Source organism: Chiloscyllium punctatum, chromosome 11 (assembly GCF_047496795.1).
Source record: "Chiloscyllium punctatum isolate Juve2018m chromosome 11, sChiPun1.3, whole genome shotgun sequence".
Taxonomy (NCBI): Eukaryota; Metazoa; Chordata; class Chondrichthyes; order Orectolobiformes; family Hemiscylliidae; genus Chiloscyllium; species Chiloscyllium punctatum.
In genome coordinates this window covers 87,788,398-87,803,992 of record NC_092749.1, presented here as the reverse complement: position 1 = coordinate 87,803,992, position 15,595 = coordinate 87,788,398, and the positions used below count along the sequence as shown (strand labels likewise).

The 15,595-nt window shown below is 40.3% G+C and overlaps 1 protein-coding gene across 5 annotated transcripts in view; it reads left to right on the top strand.

Moving 5' to 3' along the window:
• The window catches only part of agpat4 (1-acylglycerol-3-phosphate O-acyltransferase 4 (lysophosphatidic acid acyltransferase, delta)), a 180,816-nt gene that overhangs the window by 153,276 nt on the left and 11,945 nt on the right, over positions 1-15,595 (top strand). The gene's annotated exons all lie outside the window — the stretch shown is intronic.

The window sequence follows — 15,595 nt, the reverse complement described above, 5'->3', positions numbered from 1 at the left end:
ACCTAATCTAATCCTGCATTAGGTAACATTCCTTTATTAAGCCAGTCACTGTTGATTTTTTAAAAATTTTCTTCCCACAAGTATTGATCTACAGATATCTTTGCTTGTCTGTGTTTTTCCAGCTCTACATATCAGCATAGGCTTTCCATACTTTCACTTGCTTTGGATCATTCCCCCACTGTTTTCTCTCAAAATAAACAAAGGTTCTCTACCAACTTTCTACTGAGGATGCTCATGTTGATATGTCTGCCTGCCAGTGAATTTGCAGGATTTTATGAAGGCAGCACTGATGATAGCGCAAATCCCTGGAGTTATCTGCTGTACACTGTCCACTATTGGCCATAAATGGTTAGGGAAATGGAAAAGGGTAAGGTGTAAACTTTGTTTGTTTGGCAGGAACCAGCAGAATAATTTCACCCGGAGGTATGGCATAGATACAGACAGCCAAACCAAATCAAATCAGACTGACCTTCAAGGTCATCAAATATTTTAATTTACCATTGTATACATTGAACAATTTCTTTGAACAAGAATCAGCTTGCAGTTAATTTCCAGAACTGTCCTCCGTAAACCAGTATCAGCTTGTTAGTTCTTTTCAGTGTGAGCATCGACATATTTCTAAACTGTTTCCTTCATTTGTCAGCTCTCAGTTCACAGCTCCAAACCAAAACTATAAAATTAAAATAATGAAGTGACGTCTTTCACTTCGGTATTTGCAGAAGGAGAAGAAAGATTTGAAGATGAGTTGATATTTGGCAAGGATTGAATGGAAGAATATAGGCCGTTGAAGTAGCTGACAGTTTTGAGTGTTAAAAGGGGAAACGTGCCTAATGACATGGAACGATATGAACATTGTGCTCAGGAGAGATAGTATGTTGCTGGAAGGAGGATTGACAGTTTTTGGGATATTCAAGTTGGATTCATTTGAAAATGAGAGAGAAACTATTGTGTAGTTAAATCTTGGAAAGAGGGCTGACATGTAGTGGAACAGAATGAGGTGGAATAGAAAGTTGTTAGAAAGTAGAAAGCAGTTTAAAGGACAGGAAACATCAATTCTTGTTGCATCAGAGGTAAAGTCAGTTTGTGGGAGAAAAAAGTTAAAGTAGGTTTATCCTGTTGACATTTCCAAATGTATTTTCTTATAAATCATAATTGTTAATATGTACGGCTCCAGTTTAATTATGCTAACGCATTCCAGGGGCTTATGTTCTTGTGTCCCAATCCTGTCTTCATCCGCAAATGCTGATGGTAGGACCTGGAGGATAGTTTTTGAGAAGGCAGGTATTCGAATGTCCATCTCTACCAGCCTGTCTAATTAATGAGCCTGAGTGGGCTCCTGTGTCTGGAGGGTACCTTCAACGGTAAATGCTGTGAGAAGGTGGATGTAAGAATATCTTAAAGGAATTTATAATAGGTTTTAAAAATTGGTGACTGCTGTCGAGATGCCATTGTGGAGGGAAAGTGGTATTTGGACTTTCCTGATTGTACCTGCCAGCTGCCCTTAATCAGCCATGGCAATAAGCTCGCAAGACAAAGCTTTTCACTGTGCATCTGTACACGTGACAATAAACTCAATTCAAATTCATGTAGAAATTTATCTAAATGGTTACCTGGTGCAGGTGGTTTGTGGCTATCATTCCCCTGAAGCGGTCTCATTTTAAAATATGCTCGAGGTGGGAACATGTTGGCCAATAACATTGAAATTATTGACATGTCAAACTCTGAGCCTACTCAATGGACCTCCTAAATAAAGCTAACCTGTGATATTTGAATGAAGTTCAACTGAATTTAAGCTGATCTTTAAAGAGCTGGAAGGTATGCCAGGAGCAGCACCAAGCATATCTGAGATGTCGACTTGGTAAAGCTATCAAAAGGGCTACATGCATGCCAAACGGCATAAGTAGCAACTGATAGACAGAGCTAAACGATCCTGTAACCAACGGATCAGATCTAAGTTTTGCGGTCCTGCCAATCAAGTCATGAATGATGGTGGGCAATTAAACAACTCACTGGATGAGGAATATCCACAAATATTCCAATCCTCAATTATACAAGAGCCTAACAAAAGGCTGACGCATTTACAGCAATTGTCAGCCAGAGGTGCATGATCACAGCACCAACACTTTAAGCACTTTCTAAAGCATAGTTTCTGCAGGGTTGCACAAGAATGCAATCGTTGTTTTATAGAAGAACTGACTATTTAATATTTGTTTTAGAGTTTGGCTTTTGAACTAGTATGTGGATTTTAGTCTGTTTTGTAAAGGGGTTTCATTATTAACTTAAGTATTTCTGAAATATTTGATTTCTCTAAAAAGTGAGACTTGCTGGAGAATTATGGGTTTTGTTTTCATCAGATGAGTTTATTGAGTGAACAAAATAAACTGTTGTGCAATATACTTCAGTTAGAAGTATTCAGAATGATGTATGTTTTTGTTTGGCTTGGAAATACCCATAGCTTGATGAAAGCTGCTTTTTATTTTGTTGTTCCAATTTGTAGGAGTTCTTGTTTAAGGTGAATGTAAAACCATTTGCCGTAAAGGGAGATAGTACAGAACTGCCAAAAATAGGTATCTCCATGAAAGATGTTTAGTTTTAAAGTTCCAGCTTGAGTTTGGATAAAACCGTGAAGGGTTATTTGTTGCTGAGTAAGTCTTATGTTTTGTTGTATGAAGACACAAGGCAGAGGTTATCAAATTCCTTAAGACAGGAGATTGAAGCCATAATTAAGTCAAACTTTACAGATATAGCAGAGAAGAGAATTACTTTTTGGTGAATACTGTAAAGGAATCAATAGAATTATATTTTGCTGAGTTTTGAAATCTTTAAACTTGTAAGAATAGTTGGTATATTTTGATTTTAATCATTTTGCACAGTAAACTCTATTGTTTAAACCAAGTCTGCAGCATTGTGAGCTTACACTTCAGTGAAGGAACATCTTTTTAAAGCAAATCTGATACCAGATTTCTGTGTGGGATTTGTATTCTCTAGTAATAACATTGGTTAGGATCATTAATACCAAAAAAAAGTCTGTGTAATGTTATCAAGACTACATGCTTTATTGACGCTGATGTGTAATGTGACCATCTTGGGACATCCGTTTCAAAAATAACTTGGAGAGTTGGAGGATGGTGATCCTAACATTGTGGGAAACCTAAAAGGAACTTTAACACTTTGATCAATGCCATTTTAACATGACCATCTTGTTTACAATTGTACTACTGGCCTTAGCACTGATTTGCATGGTTTGCAAATTCATAAGGTGGCCATAGTTGAACTGTTCAAAAGACTGCCCTGTGCCACTAGGCAAAGATGAATAATGAAGCAGGAAAGTGTTTTGAAGTATTAGTTGTATCTGAAAGAATAGGGTGTTTTATATTCAAAGGGAAAAAAAAAGTCCTTTGTGGTTTTTTAAAAGCTGTTCACTTAATTTGCATGTTAAATTGCTTAGTTGGCATAAGATGTTACTCTCCACCCTGAAGAGAAGCAATTTTGAGGATGGTGGCAACTTTCATTGACAGCCAATGGCAGTTTGGTCTACCTTTGTCTGATTTTTTTTTTATTTTGCCGCGTTCAAACATTTGAGCAGATGTATGAACAAACAAATGGGTCAAATGTGTTTTTAAAAGGAACTTGAGCAATATTTGACGTTCAAATATCTTCCCTAAGATTTTTAGTTGCTATCATACTTATGTACATATGCAGTGGTGATTTTTTTTAAAAGTCCCTTTCCCTTAATGTTACGACAGTAATGTAGCATCAAATGCAGATATTACAACTTAGAGAAAGTGTCATATTGGAACTGCCTAGTTGTAGAAGTAATTTGCAGATACAAAGTACATACCTTAAGTTTCCCGTGTCTGCACATAAAGCTCCCATTCAATGGAGAAGAATGTGCTGATAATCAAGCTCCACTCTTCCATGAGCCACCCAATTAAACCGCTAAGATCAATTTGACTGCCTGACTGTGTTCTTCAGGAAAAGCAATTCACACTAGGCTTTGTTATTAACAGGAAAAGAACATTTATTGTAAACAAGCTTAATTCTTTAACAAATGACAAAAAATGTGACTTAAGCTACACCTCTTTAAAACCTGTAGTATTTGTGTACATATTGATGAATAGGATGCAAATATTATGGGTGGAAAAATATAGTTAGGGAAAATTTGATTTTCTGCTGCTCAAAATTTCAGACCACAAGGTAGTGGCGAGCTGTTCTCCATTCTTTTGCTTTTAATAATGATGACATTGTTTGCAGAGCAATTGTCATTCTTTGATTTATTAGCTATTCAGATAGACCTAAGTCATCTTTGGACTCTTTAGGACTGTGGTTTTACCTCCAGTGAATACAATGACTGCAGATGCTGGAAAGCAAATACTGGATGAGTGGTGCTGGAAGAGCACAGCATCCAACGAGCAGCGGAATCGACGTTTCGGGCAAAAGCCCTTCATCAGGAATAAAGGCAGTGAGCCTGAAGCATGGAGAGATAAGCTAGAGGAGGGTGGGGGTGGGGAGAAAGTAGCATAGAGTACAATGGGTGAGTGGGGGAGGAGATGAAGGTGATAGGTCAAGGACGAGAGGGTGGAGTGGATAGGTGGAAAAGGAGATAGGCAGGTTGGACAAGTCCAGACAAGTCAAGGAGACAGTGCTGAGCTGGAAGTTTGAAACTAGGATGAGGTGGGGGAAGGGGTAATGAGGAAGCTGTTGAAGTCCACATTGATGCCCTGGGGTTGAAGTGTTCTGAGGCGGAAGATGAGGCGTTCTTCCTCCAGGCGTCCGTCACCTCTGTCCAAGGCCCTACAGGAGCCTTCCACATCTATCAAAGTTTTACCTGCACATCAACTAATAACATTTTATTGTATCCATTGCTCCCGATGTGGTCTCCTCTACATTGGGGAGACTGGGTGCCTCCTAGCAGAGCGCTTTAGGGAACATTTCCGAGACACCCGCACCAATCAACCAAACCGCCCCGTGGCCCAAAATTTCAACTCCCCCTCCCACTCTGACGAGGACATGGAGGTCCTGGGCCTCCTTCACTGCTGCTCCCTCACCACCAGACGCCTGGAGGAAGAACGCCTCATCTTCCGCCTCGGAACACTTTAACCGCAGGGCATCAATGTGGACTTCAACAGCTTCCTCATTACCCCTTCCCCCACCTCATCCTAGTTTCAAACTTCCAGCTCAGCACTGTCTCCTTGACTTGTCCGGACTTGTCCGACCTGCCTATCTCCTTTCCACCTATCCACTCCACCCTCTCGCCCTTGACCTATCACCTTCATCTCCTCCCCCACTCACCCATTGTACTCTATGCTACTCTCTCCCCACCCCCTCCCTCCTACCTCCTCTAGCTTATCTCTCCATGCTTCAGGCTCATTGCCTTTATTCCTGATGAAGGGCTTTTGCCCGAAACGTCGATTTTGCTGCTCGTTGGATGCTGCCTGAACTGCTGTGCTCTTCCAGCACCACTAATCCAGTACTGTGTATTCACTTGCAGAGAGAAGGGGTGGTCAGGAGTGGGCAAGGATGGATTTGTTTCCTAGCTTTAGTAGTTTTTGGATGTGCTGCCCTTGCAGGTCTTGAGCAACTGCAGCTCAACCAATCTGAGGCACTATCGTTAGGCAGTTCCTTAACTTAAAGAATCCTGGTGCTATGTCTCAATAATGTTCTCACTGCTACAAAGGCAGTATAGTCTTGTACAGCAAAACATGTACACCATTTACATTTTCAAGGTGTGAAAGTCTTCTGATATTTTAGCTATTTAGCAGCATCTGACTTCCATTCCTGTTTATAGCACAAAAAGTCAAATGTGATCCCTTACAGCAGGTTGAGTATGGTTGTCATGCAGAAGAATGTCAGATTGTTAAATGAGGTTTTGCTTCTCTTCTCTCTCTTTTTCCCCCCCCCCGCCAAGTGTGCAAGTTCAGTGATATCTGTAGCACTTCCAATTATGTCTTTCTTTCAGTTGGCTCCTGTACCAAACGTACCTGATATGAAATGTATGCCTTTTAGTTTTGTTCATAATAGGTCCACTCTAGTGTCTAATGTGAGACCCTTCACTTTAACCCACTTCCTGTAACTGAAAAGCAGCTGAGTGTGAATGAATTGTTTCTCGGCAATGGAGTACTTACATGTGACTTTCACACTTATTCATCAAAATATGAAATAACGTAGGCTGTACAAAACTCAAAGCACTTTTAGGATAATGTATTGCCTTCTCAGCCGATTTTACTATCTTGAGATGAGATGCTGAATTTGAAAATTACTACTTTTCTTTCTTCCCCTAAAAGTATATGCTTTTCTCAGTTCATTAACTTCATTAAATTTTGTGGCTGATGTGGAGCTTGCAGGTATCTCTCTTAAAGCAACTTTTCTGTGCATTTGAGTGTAGAAATGCAACTTTATAGCATTGAAGTTCGTTTAGTTAAGTTTTGAAGAATATCAAATTTGTTTAAATGCATCTCTTTCTTTTGTAGATTTGGTAAAATGTGACTTTGCTACTGGATTTTAAATTTTTAAAAAGAAAGGAATGCAGTAGCTCCTGTTGGCTCAGTGGGTAAATGCACCAGATATTACACTGCTGAGTTATTGTAAACCAGGCAGACATTTAGCATGTGTTGGATTATCTGATTTCAACTGTTCTAACAGTGCTACAGTTTTTAAAAAAGAAAAGGTGTGCATGGCTGTGTGCTAAGGACGTGATGACTGGTGAGGTGGAAATCCATCTGCTAGAAAGTACAAGTGAACTGAGTTTGATTTACCTGTGGTGTTTTTCGATACGTGTTGTAAAGATTGTGAAAGAGGAGATATGGGGTAGTGGGCATGTAATTCTCCATCTCTTAATATTCTCTATGAATGTCACTTTCTTGCCATCGTCCTCTGTTAAGCTCTTAACCAATGTAATCACAGTCCTAAGGATCTATTGGTATCCTTACAATTCTGCCAGAGTACATTGTATAACTAATTTTCCCCCTCCCCTCCATTCAGGTGAAAGTTAAATCAACACAGCCTCTGTTTGTAAACAATCAGGTCCTCCTCCATTTCTGAGGAACAAAACACTGATCCCTCAGAGGGTGGTTTCCTGCACCCTCTAGGATTCAGAAAAGATTTACATGGATGTTGCTGGGAAGTGTGTTTGAGTTATGAAAATAGACTGGAAAGTCTCTGATTTTTTTTTTCACTGGAGCATGGAAGTTGAGTGACCTTTATAGAGGTTTATAAAATCACAAGGCATAGATAAATGAATAACCAAGGTATTTTTGCTAAATGGCTGCAGGCCATTGACCAGGAGGGCCGTGGGATGTCTTACATGGATTGCTTGATATGTGAGACTTTATTCAAATATATGCAGAATAAGCCATATAATATGAATGTAGTGGAAGATTGTTTGGTAGGGTGACTAAAATTTTGTCTTGTCACATCACACTCCACATCATCCAAGAAATGCAGTTTGAGGAGGAAGCATCTCCACGCCCTTGTCCTGTTGATGATTTGATTTATTGTAGTCACATATACCCAAGAAATTAGAAGTCCATTCAGCAGTCTAATAATGGCTGAAACTGTTCTTGAACCTGTTGGTGCATATGTTCAAGCTTCTGTATCTGTTGCCTGACTGAAGAGGTTGGGAGAAAGTATTACCAGGGTGGGAGGGGTCTTTGCTCACCTTTCTGCCGTAATGAGAGGTGTAGGTGGAGTCCAAGAATGAGAGGTTGACTTCCATGATGGTGTGGGCTGTGCACAACTTTCTGTAGTTTCTTACAGTCCTGGGCAGAGTAGTTGCTGTATAAACCATTATGCACCAGGTGGCTTTCTATGATGCATCTGTAAAAGTTGGTGAGTGTCCTTATGTGAGTGTCGAATTTCCTAAGTCTCCTGAAGAAATGTATGCCTTCTTGACCGTTACACCCACGTGGGGAGGCCAGGACAAATTGGTTATTGTCATTCCGAGGAACATGATCCACTCAACTCTCTCCACCTCTGCTCTGTTGATAAGGGTGTGTCCTCCTCCTTTCTTCCTGAAGTCAATGATCAGCTCTTATGTTTTGCTGACGTTCAGAGAGAGACTGTTATCATTGCACCATAACATCAAGCATTCTGTCTCCCTTCTATAGTTTGACTCAGCATTGTTTAATATCTAGCCAACAATGATGGTGTCATCAGCAAACTTGTAGATTTGCTACACAATCATGAGTGTACAGTGAGTACAGTAGAAGGCTGAGTATGCATCCTTGTGGGGTGCCAGTTTGAGGATTATCATGGAGTTGCTTTTGTCTATCTTCACTGATTATAGTCTGTGCATCAGGAAGCTGAGGATCCAGTTGTAGTGGGAGGAGCTAATGCCCAAGTCTCTTGAGTTTCCAGATTAGTCTGGTGGAGCTGTAGTCGATCAATAGCAGCCTGACATAGAGGTTCTTGTTATTCAGATGTTCCAGTGATCAGTGTAGGGCTAGGGAAATGGCATCTGTTATGGACCTGTTTTTGCTAGTGGGCAAATAAAGAGCAGGGAATCGAGGCAAGTTGGAGGCTAGAATTGCTGTGGGCCATAACTAACCTCTTAAAGCACTTCATGATATGGCGGTCAGAGCCACTGGGTGTTAGTGAGATCTTTGGAATGTGTTCTATAGATGAGAATTCCAGGTGAAACTTTAAAGATCACCTGTGATCACTTCTACAGTGCAGGGATTACTAGGATTAATTTGCAATGAAAAGGTCAAGATTGCTTATGGTCAGACTTTGTAATCTATGTACTTCTCAATGAATGAGATGTATATGCAAATATGATTGCTAGTGTCTTTAAGTTTCAATATGTGCCTGATTTGATGCAATTGCCCCTCCATAGGACCCACATTAGCCAAAACTGGACCTGCCCCTGCAAGCCAAACAAAGCTAGGTGTGCTGGCAGCCATTCTGCTGTTTAATGCATAGTTGAGATTTGGTTAAAGATGAAAGGCTTTCCAGATTGTGCTCAAGTCAATGAGTTCCAGGTTATACCTGTTAGGTAATGCTTCCCTACTGTGCACGCCACCATGTTAATTCTGCATTGCAGTCCCTGTCAATCTTTGTCAGCTTTCAGTTAATTATTCATCTTCCCAATTTTCCCCGAATCCTGGACCTAACACATACCAATGTCGGATATTGTGACCCACTGTTGTCCATTGAAGCCAGGGTGCTGGTGATCACTGAAGCTGCCTTGTATGTATACTGTTGACAATGATTTGTACCAGGAACTAAACACTAAGTGCATCTAGCCTAAATCTGACTCTGAATTCAAAGTCTTAAATCACAGCAGTAGCAAATGCGGAGACCTTTTACTATTGTTGGTATCAGAAGGTCAGCTGTTTTCTAATTCGAAGTGTTTTGTATACAAATTGGCTATCTTGGTTCTCTAGATTTGATTATATTTTAGTTGTACTTAATTGATTGTAAAGCACTTTTGGGATATCCATTAATCATGTAAAACACCAAATAACTGCACGTCTTTTTCCTGTGTGTGAATAGTGTAATATTTTGGTATTGGTGTTGATGACCAAAAGCTTGGTCAAAAGAGCCTTAAGGAGTGGATTGAAGGAGAAAATAAGAGGAACAGAACTGAACATTTAGGGAGAGATTTCTAGATTTTATAGCTGAGGCAGCTAAAGACATGGCGGTATTGGATTGACTTTAAAATTTGAGTTAGAGCAGGGCAGATATGAGAAATATAGGGCTAGATGAGATTAGAAAAGACCAAACTCTGCAGTGATTTGACAATGAGGATGAAAATTTTGAAATCAAGACCTTGCTTGACCAGGTGCTAGTGTAAGTTTATTGAACACAAGTTGAATGTAAATAGAATTTGATGTGAGTTACAACATAGGCAGTTTTGGAGAACACAAAGCTTAGGGAGGGTAGACTGTTAGCCCGGTCTAGTCTGAAGATAAGACTTTGAGTGACAGAGGACTTGAGACCAAAACGGCAACAGGTGATGTTACTGACATGGAAATAGTAATATGTGTAGAAACCTCTCTCAGAATAAAACTGTTTCATTGTCAGACAACTGTCAGTGGAGGGGAATGGAATCGGTTACAAAGGAGCTGAATTAATGATATTGACCTCCAGCTTCAGTATTTCCAATATTAAATTGGAAGAAGCTCCTGTAATACTGGATATCAGCACAATCTTAGCAATTAAAACACTAATAAGGAATTGAGTGAGGTGGTGTTGCTGTATTGTAAAATCATAGAATCCCAAAAGTGTGGAAGCAGGCTATTCAGCCCATCAAGACTACACTAACCCTCAGCATCATTTGCACCGTGTATCTTTTAATGACTCTGTAGAAGCTATTTTTATAAATGTTGACTCAAATTTTTCATCCTAACGTGAGATTCTGAAGTCCCAACACATCTGAGAATTTAGAGGAAAAGTAATAAGAAAATGGAGTACTGATTTAAAGCTATTCTAGATTCTGTTCTGTGCGTCCAGGTAGGGCTGTTTATTAATCGTGTAGTTTTGAGATTTATAGCTAGTGTTGAGGTTTTGGATGTATATTTGCTCGCTGAGCTGCAAGGTTCATTTCCAGACGTTTTGTTACCCTACTAGATAGCATCTTCAGTGGGCCTTAGGCAAAGCAAGACTGAAAATTCCTGCTTTCTCTTTGTATGTTTTGGGTTTCTTTGGGTTGCTGATATCATTTCCTGTGGTGAAGTCACTTCCTGTTCCTTTTCTCAGGGGGGGAGGGGTGTAGATGGGGTCTAACTTGATATGTTTGTTGATAGTTCAGGTTAGAATGCCATGCTTCTAGGAATTCTCGTGTGTCTTTGTTTGGTTTGTCCTAGGATGGATGTGTTGTCCCAGTCGAAGTGGTGTCCTTCCTCTTCCATATGTGAGGATACTAGTGAGAGAGGGTCATGTCTTTTTGTGGCTAGTTGGTGTTCATGTATCCTGGTGACTAGTTTTCTGCCTGTTTGTCCAGTGTAGTGAATGTTATAGTCCTTGCACGGATTTTGTAAATGACATTAGTTTTAGTTTTGCTCGTTGTCTGTATAGGGTCTTTCAAGTTCATTAGCTGAGAAAAGGAACAGGAAGTGACTTCACCGGAAATGATATCAGCAACCCAAAGAAACCCAAACGTATAAATAGAAAGCAGGAATTTTCAGCATTGCTTCGCCTGAGGCCCACTGAAGATGTTACCTAGTAGGTTAACAAAACGTTTGGAAATCAACCTTGCAGCTCAGCAAATAAATCTACATCCAAAGTCTTGCAGTAAAAGATCCAAAGGAAGAAAATGATCAGTTATATGGAGCGTTAGAAAAGGTTATAAGAGAGATGATTTATAATCTAGAGAGGAATAAGTTGATTAGGGATAGTCAACACTGTTTTGTGAAGGGATAGGTTGTGCCTCCCAAACCTCATTTGAGTTCTTTGAGATGGTGACCAAACAGGTGGATGAAAGTAAAGTGGTTGTGTATATGGATTTCAGTAAGGCGTTTGCACAAAATACGGAGGCTTGGGATTGAGGGTGATTTAGCGGATTGAATCAGAAGTTGACTAGCTGAGGGTGGTTGATGGGAAATGTTCATCCTGGAGTTCAGTGACTCGTGATGTACTGCAAGGATCTGTTTTGGGGCCACTGAAGTTTGTCAGTTTCATAAATCACCTAGATGAGGGTGTAGAAGGATGGGTTATTAAACTTGTGGATGACACTAAGGTCGGTGGAATTGTGGATAGTACTGAAGGATGTTGTATTTTACAGAAGGATATAGATAAGCTGCAGAGCTGTGTTGAGGGGTGGCAAATGGAGTTTAATCTGGAAAAGTGGGGTGATTCACTTTGGAAGGAGCAACAGGAATAAAGAGTACTGGGCTAATGGTAAGATTCTTGGTAGTGTAGATGAGCAGAGAGGCCTGTGTCCATGTGCATCGATCCCTGAAAGTTGCCACCCAGGTTGATAAGGTTGTTAAGAAGGCATAGGATGTGTTAGCTTCTGTTGGGAGAGGGATTGAATTTTGGAGGCACGAGGTCATGGGGCAGCTATACAAAACCCAGGCGTGGCTGCACTTGGGAGTATTACATACAGTTCTGGTCACCACCTTGTAGAAAGGATGTGGAAGCTATGCAAAAGGTTCAGAGGAGATTTACTAAGATGTTGCCTGGTATGGAGGGAAGGCCTTATGAGGAAAGGTTGAGGGACTTGAGACTGTGGGCTTCATTAGAGAGAAGGTTGAGAGGTGACTTAATTGAGACCTAAGATTATATAGGGTGGCCTTTTTCCTCTGGTGATGGCTAGCATGAGGGGACATAGCTTTAAATTGAGGGATGATAGATTTAGGACAGATGTCAGAAGTAGCTTCTTTACTCAGTAGTAGTGGTGTGGAATGATCTGCCTGCAACAGTAGTAGACTCACCAACATTAAGGGCATTTAAATGGTCATTAGATAAACATATGGATGAAAATCGAATAGTGTACGATAGACTGGCTTCAGATTGTTGCATCTACCTGTGGAACCATCAAGGGCCGAAGGTCCTGTACCGCGCTGTTATGTTCTATGTTCTAGATTTGAAAGTGACAAACTCCTAGCTCAGTCAAGAATCTTAAATGTACCCAAAATATATTGAAGAGCTGCTAAAGTTGATTTGGTGAATAGACTAAAAGCTAGGTAACAAATGAAATGGGAAATATTTAATTAAACAGTTCATAGTTTGACAAAAATACATTCTATTGAAAAACACTTTTTACAGATAGATCCTAGCTGTGGTTTCCCTAAGGAAGTTAATGGTAGTCTTAAAATGAAGAGGCCTGAGGGTTGGGAGTATTTTATAAACGAAAGGGTCACAAAAGATGGGGAAAATAGAAAATGAGCAAATTAGCCAGGAATACGTAAATAGATTGCAAAAATGCTTCCCAATAGCTTTGACAATTGTGCAACAATGAAATTAGCTGTCTTCCTGGAGACAGATGGGAGAAATCATCATGGGGAACATGGAAATTGAGCAGATGTTGAACAAATTACATACTGAAATAGAAGGCAACTAAAGAGCTAAAAGCACTATTAACTTAATTTTATCTGAGAAAATGTACTGGAGGAATTTAAAGGGTTGAAACCAGTGAACTGAATGACATGTCTTCGATTGTGAGAGGTGACTGCTGAAATGGTAGAAGCACTTGTAATGATTTTCCAAATAGCTGGAATAGTCCTAGTGATTTGGAAGTTAGCAAGTTGATGAAGGCAGAGCGGTGAATGTGATCTCTGTGGATTTCAGTAAGGTGTTTCTCAAGATTTCGCAATGTAGACAGGTTAGCAAGGTTAGATCACATGGAATACAGGGAGAACTAGCCATTTGGATATTGAACTGGCTCGAAAATAAAAATGAGACAGAGGGTGGTGGTGGAGGGTTGCTTTTCAGGCTGGAGGTCTGTGACCAATGGTGTGGCACAAGGATCGATGCTGGGTCCGCTGCCTTTATTCATTTATATGAATGATCTGGATATGAACATAGGAGGCATGGTTAGTAAGTTTGCCGATGATACCAAATTTGGAGGTTTTGGTGATCAGTGAAGAAGGTTACCTCCAGTCTTGATCAAATGGTCCAGTGGGCTGAAATGGCAATTGGAGTTTAATTTAGATAAATGTGAGGTGTTGCGTTTTGGAAAAGCAAATCAGGGCAGGACTTATACATTTTAATGGTAAGGTCCTGGGGAGCATTACTGAACAATGACCTTTGAGTGCAGGTTCATAATCTTTTGAAAGTAAAGTCACAGGTAGACAGGATAGTGAAGAAGGTATTTGGTATGCTTTCCTTTATTGGTCAGAGCACAGTGTAGGAGTTGGGAGGTCGTATTGCGGCTGTACAGGATATTGGTTAGGCCACTGTTGGAATACTGTGTGCACTTCTGGTCTCCCAGCTGTAGAAAAGATGTTGTGAAATTTAAAAGGGCTCAAAAGATTTAAAAGGATGTTGTCAAGGTTGGAGGGCTTGAGCTCAAGGGAGAGGCAGAACAGGCTGGGGCTTCTTTCCCTGGAGCGTCAGAGGCTGAGGGGGTGACCTCTTACTTAGGCTTAAAATTATGAGGGGGATGGGCAGCGTGAACAGCCAAGGTCTTTTCTCTGGGATGGGGGGTGGGGGGGGGGGAAGTCCAGAACTAGAGGGCATAGTGAGAAGGGAAAGATTTAAAAGGGACCTAAGAGGTGACATTCTCACAGTGGGTGGTACGTGTATGGAATGAGCTGCCAGAGGAAGTGGTGGAGACTGGTACAATTACACTATTTAAAAGGCATCTGGATGGTTATATGAATAAAAAGGTTTTGAGGGATATGAGCCAAATGCTGGCAAATGAGACTAGATTTATTTAGGATATCTGGTCATTACAGATGAGTTGGACCAAAGGGTCTGTTTCTATGCTGTGCAGCTCTATGACACTAAATGCAACACTGCAATTCAAAAAAAAGTGAGAAAATTGAACTGCAAACCAGTTTGTGTGGAATTATTTAAAGTACTAAAAATGCATTTGGAAAAAGCATATGATCAGACAGAATCAACATGGTGTTATGAAACAGAAATCCTGTTTTGACAAATTTGAGTTTTGAAAATCTTTCAATTAAATAAAAGAAAACCAGTGGATCTGCTGCAAAGGCATTTTAAAATGTAACACCAGAAGTAATAAGTAAGACAAGCACTTATGATTTGGGATTAATACATTAGTGGGAGTGGAAGATTTGTTCACTGTCAGGAAACAGTAGGAATAAACTGGGTGGTTTCATGTTGCCAGCATGTGCCTAGTAGCCTACCACAAGGATCAGTGTTAGGACATCAGCTATTTGCAATCTATATTAATGACTTGGATGAAAAGACAGATTGTATCTGAGTTTGCTGGCAATTCAAACCTAGTTAGGAATTAAAGCTTGAGGATGGCATGTAGACTGCATAGAGATGTTAAGTGTGGGGACAACACAGGTGGCAGAAGGAGTATAATGAGAAAGTATGAATCTTATTCAGTTTTAGTTTAAAAAGTCTCTATTTTTATATTTAGAGAGGACTACACTCTTTGAATGCTAAAACAGGAAGCATTTGGAAATACTAATTGCAAGTTGGCTTTTGCAAAGGGAAATGAAGTACAAGAATAAGTTAGAATTCAAGGAGAGAAAATCATTCAAGCAAAGAAACATAAATTGCTGAAGAACACTCAGCAGGTCTTGCATATGTGGAGAGAAATCAAATAAAGTTCTGGGTCCAGTGACTCTTCAGAACGGATCATTCAGAATGTGGGCTGACGTAGCCTAGAAAGGAAGGAGAGTGGTCCATAGTTTTAGTGGTCCGTAAGTTAGTGGGAATAGGAGCATGAGAGCAGGAGTTGAGTACTGTGGACAAGATATGGTCAAAGAGGGCAGGGGAGATGGGAAACCAAATTAGGCAAGAAATGGAGATTGGAGGCGTGCAGGGAGGATCCTTAAAGAACATTTGTTTAGCTTTGTGGGATAGGGGAAGGAAGGGGAGGGTCAGAAGTAGCTGGTCAGATGGTCCCACTCTTGGTGACAAATCTAATCAGAGTTATTTGTGCATCTCTCCATCCACACTAAACACAGTGTAAAAATGGCCGTATCTGAATTGATACCATGGGAGTAACATG